General features: G+C 61.9%; 1 long non-coding RNA gene across 1 annotated transcript; it reads right to left on the bottom strand.

Annotated features, from left to right (window-relative positions):
• Window positions 1-2,351: 2,351 nt before the first annotated feature.
• On the bottom strand, window positions 2,352-2,995 carry LOC132250996 (uncharacterized). The gene is made up of 2 exons (XR_009462807.1): window positions 2,892-2,995; window positions 2,352-2,571 (listed from the first exon to the last, which is right to left on the bottom strand). It is a non-coding gene; the product is annotated as an uncharacterized LOC132250996 (long non-coding RNA).
• Window positions 2,996-5,542: the final 2,547 nt, after the last annotated feature.

Raw genomic sequence — 5,542 nt, 5'->3', positions numbered from 1 at the left:
GGTGGGTGGTGAATTGGCTAGAGGGTCGCACCCAGAGAGTCGCGGTGGATGGGTCGGTCTCGACCTGGAAGGGTGTGGGCAGTGGGGTCCCGCAGGGCTCGGTCCTTGGACCGATACTCTTCAATGTCTTCATCAGTGACTTGGACGAGGGAGTGAAGTGTACTCTGTCCAAGTTTGCAGATGACACAAAGCTATGGGGAGAAGTGGACATGCCGGAGGGCAGGGAACAGCTGCAGGCAGACCTGGATAGGTTGGACAAGTGGGCAGAAAACAACAGGATGCAGTTCAACAAGGAGAAATGCAAAGTGCTGCACCTAGGGAGGAAAAATGTCCAGCACACCTACAGCCTAGGGAATGACCTGCTGGGTGGCACGGAAGTGGAAAGGGATGTTGGAGTCCTAGTGGACTCCAAGATGAACATGAGCCGGCAGTGTGACGAAGCCATCAGAAAAGCCAATGGCACTTTATCGTGCATCAGCAGATGCATGACGAATAGGTCCAGGGAGGTGATACTTCCCCTCTATCGGGCGCTGGTCAGACCGCAGTTGGAGTACTGCGTGCAATTCTGGGCGCCACACTTCAAGAGGGATGCGGATAACCTGGAGAGGGTCCAGAGAAGGGCCACTTGTATGGTCAAGGGCCTGCAGACCAAGCCCTACGAGGAGAGACTAGAGAAACTGGACCTTTTCAGCCTCCGCAAGAGAAGGTAGAGAGGCGACCTTGTGGCTGCCTATAAGTTCATCACGGGGGCACAGAAGGGAATTGGTGAGGATTTATTCACCAAGGCGCCCCCGGGGGTTACAAGAAACAATGGCCACAAGCTAGCGGAGAGCAGATTGAGACTGGACATTAGGAAGAACTTCTTCACAGTTCGAGTGGCCAAGGTCTGGAACGGGCTCCCAAGGGAGGTGGTGCTCTCCCCTACCCTGGGGGTCTTCAAGAGGTTAGACGAGTATCTAGCTGGGGTCATCTAGACCCAGCACTCTTTCCTGCCTATGCAGGGGGTCGGACTCGATGATCTATTGAGGTCCCTTCTGACCCTAACATCTATGAATCTACGAACTTAACATCTATGATGTTGTCTGTCGTTGAGGGTGAAGGCCTGTGCCTTGCGCTGTGGCAGGCTGACCCCTGCCACAGGCCATAATGCCTCCAATTTGGGGGCGTTTTGTTTGTTTTTGTTTCCCAAGGGTTAACTCGGGTCTGAATGTTCCTGGGCCAAGCCCAATAGTCAAGTTCCACGGTCCGATGGAGCAGAGCTGCTCTGTGCAAGTAGTCTGTGTGGTGCTGCCACGGGGCGAGCCTGCCCCTCCCCGACTCCCCCGGTCCGTGGCAGACATCCTGCGTGCAAGCCCAGGCTCCTTGGGGTTCGGACGCCCCCTCCTCTCGCTTGCTCTTAGCCTAAAAGCCGGGCAGGAGCCAGGGGGAAGCACTGCCCCGTTGCCACAGAACCGTGCAGCTGAGTTTCCTGCGTTTGGGGCAAACCCGGAGGTACCCGGAGTGCAAGGGACAAGCCTCACCCTGGGAAAACCAACCGGATGATCGTGGTATCTCGCCTGCCAGGGGAGGATCTCAGCTACACAACTGATGATAAAAAACAGCTTTTTCTTTTTCTTTTGAATTCCGTGTCTGGGCCCAAATTGGCCAAATCAGTCCCAAATTCTCTCAAGGGAGCAGAGCTTGGTTGTTCCTGATGGCGCAGCACTGCCACGGACAAGTCTCTCTCCCAGACCCTCCAGCCTGGGGCTGCAGAGGTTCCCAAATCCAAGGCAGCCTCCTACGTGCAGGAGCCTGGAGGCCTTGCAGTTCAGATAGCCCCGGGAACAAAGCTCCATGTCGGGCTCCTTGTCACCTGCATGAACCCTGCCCTGGACCCCCAGCCCTCACCCCCTGCTGCACCCACTTCTGGGGAGGGGGTGGGAAGGGGAGGAAGGCACAGCCTCAACTACCCCAGGGCTTGTGCCTACCCCGGGGGTCTGTCTCCTGCCCCCACGGCACTGGCTGCACTAGAAAGGGCTCCACGTGCTGCTGGGGCACCCTGCACGGCATGTGTGGGGGCAGCTGCCAGACCACCCGATGAGGACCATTACCTGCTGCTGTCCAGCCAGGGCTGCACTGGGAGGGGGAGGCAGGGCTCAGCCTGGGTGCAGGCAGTCGGGCCAGGCCGTGCTGCGGGGGCTGCCATGCAGGGAGGGCACTGGCCATGGGGGGCTCCCAGAGGTGCCTGGGGCCTGAGAACAGCAGTGGGGCTGACTGGGACACGAGCGTCTCGCCCTCCTGCCCGGGGCCCAGGGGCTCGATCCCTGCGCTGCTCCCCCCCGCAGCCCAGGGGCAGTAAACACCAGGCCCCGTGCAGATGTGGAGATGTTTTATTGCCCGTAGACAGGGCACGGCACGGCACGGTGTTGGGCACAGCTGCAGCCAGTGCAGGGGCAGAGTGGGCCTGGTAACGATGCAGCCCTGGGGTCGTGCCCGGCTCAGGCACTGTCCACATGCATTTCTTCACCCGGCTGGGCCTGGGCTGCGGGCACGCACCAGTGGCTCTGTACCCACCCCCGCCTCCTCCCGGTCCTGCAAGCAGAGGAGGATCATCAGCACCGTGGACTCCTGGGCTCAGCACCACGTCCCATGCAGCACGGAGACCCTGGGCCCACGGCTCCCTGCACAGAGCAGCCACGAGCCCAGGGGCCAGGAGGCAGCCGGGCCCCGGGCTGAGCTGCTACCTCCCCTGCCCAAAGCCGCCCCGGGGCAGCGTCCCCAGCGAGGGGCTCCGAGCCACAGCCACACCCTTCAAAGCAGCGCAGCCCCCCGGGAGACGGGGACCCCTCCGCCCCTGCACGGAGCCCAGGCAGAGCCCCTGCCCGGCCCGGGGCCAAGCCTCGCCCGCTTACCTGCGCCCGGCAGCACAAGGCCTGGCAGGTGCAGACGAGGCAGCAGGCGGCAATGACGAGGGCACCGGCCGTGGTCACCACCAGCAGCACCCAGACGCCCAGGAGCAGGTTCTGGGGGCAGAGCGCATGGGCAGCACCTGTGGCCTCCCGACTCCTGGACCCTGCCGCGATGGAGGCTGCTCCCTCCTGTCCCACCCCCAGGCATCCCCCGTCCTCCTGCCAGCGCCCTCGGGGACTGCCCCGCTGTGATGCTGCCCAGGGCTGAACCCCACGGCCCAGCACCCAGCCAGGCCCCTGCAGCGCTGCCAGCACCACGCAGGCACCTGGAGAGCGGGGCAGGGCAGCAGGGCAGGGGGGCTGCTGCACATGGGGCAGCTGCTCACCAGGAGAGAGGCCACGTATCGACAGCACTCCTCCTGCCTCCAGGTCGCTTCTTCCGGGCTGATGTCACCCTGGGGTCGCACGTGTACATGGAGGAATACCACCAATGGCACTGGATGTCCTGCACACTGATCACCATGGCCACGACTGCCACCACCACGCTGGCCAGGGCCAGGAACGCAGCGAGCAGCACCTGGAAGGGGGAAGGCGCATAAGGGACCTGTGCAGGACAACTAGCATGCACACACATGCACACACAGGCATACAATGTACACACATGCACACACATATGCAAACACATGGACATGCATGCACATGTATGCACATGCACACATGATATGCACTCACACACACACACAAGTGCAAACAAGCATGCACACGCACACATGTGCAAACACATACCTTCTGTCCTGCACAGAGCCCCCCACTCCAGCCCCAGTTGTGGGGGACCTGCTGGAGCAGGGAATCGCTTCCCAGGACATCGCCGCTCTGTGCCGCCCACCGGGACCGTGCTGGTACCGGCTCCGGCCTCTGGGCACCGCTCAGCCTGGCAGGACCGGAGACTCCCCACCCCCCGAGAGCCCCCTCCCAGGCAGAGGCCATGTCTGGCGCAGCCCCAGCACTCGCCCAGCAGCCGGCTTCATACTTTCGGCAGAGAACGGAGAACGTGCCCGACACCACGAACTGGGAGAGAGGCGCCGGCGTGAGCGTGGGGCTGGGCTGGCACAGACCCGGGCACAGCCGAGGGGCCTGGCCACACACGGGATGGGAGATGGGCCATGTGTGGACCAGCCACGGCCTCCTGCACCCACGGGGGTCACAGCAGTGCCACAAACCCGCCGTGAGCTCTGAGACAGTGAGAGCCCCCACCCCTGTACGGCAGCCCTAGGAGTCGCACTGGGGGTGCTGCCCAGGCCTGGGGGCTCAGGGCAGGACGCACACCCCATGTGCTGGCGGGACAGGCCCTGCTGCCCCAGGCCACGGGATGATGGAGAGGGGAACAACTCGGCTCTGGGGAAGGACGACCAGGCCCCCTGAGCACGAGGAAAGGGAGCCGACTGCGGCTGCACCTCGGCAAGGCTCGGACGCCGTGGCGCGGGACAGGCTCCAGGGGAGGCGCGTGCTGCGCAGAAGTGCTGATTTGTAAGAACTGGGGTGACGCTGTGCCAAAGGCCTTTTTCAAGTCTAGGTGAACAACACCTACCTCTGTTCCCTCACCCAAGCCTTTTGTGACCCAGGCGTTGTTAGGTCTCAGCTCTGTGTTCTCGGGCAGCCCTGGCACAGGATGCAGTCTGTCTGACTCACCCCCTCCCTCCCCTCCTCTACATAAACAAAACGGATTAAGATGCAGTGAGGGATACACCTAAGACCTTCCAGATAAGGGAGACCTGCCCCCTCCCTCTTCTAAAACACCTTGAATGGCCTGTCAAGGGAGATAAGAGGCTTGCCCTTGGGAAACAAAACAAACAAAACGCCCCAAATTGGAGGCATTATGGACTGGCAGGGTCAGCCTGCCGCAGCGCAAGGGACAGGCCTTCACCCTCAACCACAGACACCGTCATTCAAGTCCGAGAGGAAAGGGGTCTCCCCTGCCAGGTAGGAAGAACCGCCTGGACTGGAAACTATGACCATGGACTCTGCTCGGCTGGGTTTCTGGGTTTTTGCAAAAATGTATTTGGTTGCCTAGATAGATAGCTAGCTAGATAAACACCTCTATATTCACAGCCTTGTCTTGTGACTGGCCCAGTTCCCCTGACAGGCCCTGGCACACCTACACTTGTATTACAACAGCACATTCCCGTTACAGTGCTCGCACCCGCGGCCAGTGTGCATCTCTTTAGGCGCGTCTCCGCGAGACGCTCAGAGGGCAGTAGACTCATTTCACTGCGCATTACAGCATCACGGCGAAAGCTGTGCTAATGCGCAGTAAAATTAGTTTGCTGTGCAGTAGTGTCACGTGAAAGCCGTGCGCTGGTATCACGGTGCAGTGCTGCTGACTACGGCACACGTACTATAATGCAGGTCCTAGACTTAATGTGCTTTAACTAGACGCGTTAACAATGCCCGTGTAGAGGGCACGCCGCCCCGCTCCCCGCGCCGCCCGGGGAAGGGCAGGCTCCAGCCCGCGCCGCACAAGGCAGCGCCGCGCACGCAGCAAGGGCAGCAGCACGGAGCGCCCCCAGCCCAGCCCAGCGCGCAGGCGCGGCCCCCGCCGGGCGATGGGCACGGTGGCAGCCCGCGCGCAGCAGGGAACCGCCCGGCGCTAGGAC

The sequence above is a fragment of the Alligator mississippiensis genome, chromosome 5, assembly GCF_030867095.1.
Source record: "Alligator mississippiensis isolate rAllMis1 chromosome 5, rAllMis1, whole genome shotgun sequence".
Classification (NCBI taxonomy): domain Eukaryota; kingdom Metazoa; phylum Chordata; order Crocodylia; family Alligatoridae; genus Alligator; species Alligator mississippiensis.
The sequence above is the reverse complement of the archived record's forward strand: the minus strand, read 5'-3'. Positions and strand labels throughout refer to the sequence as shown.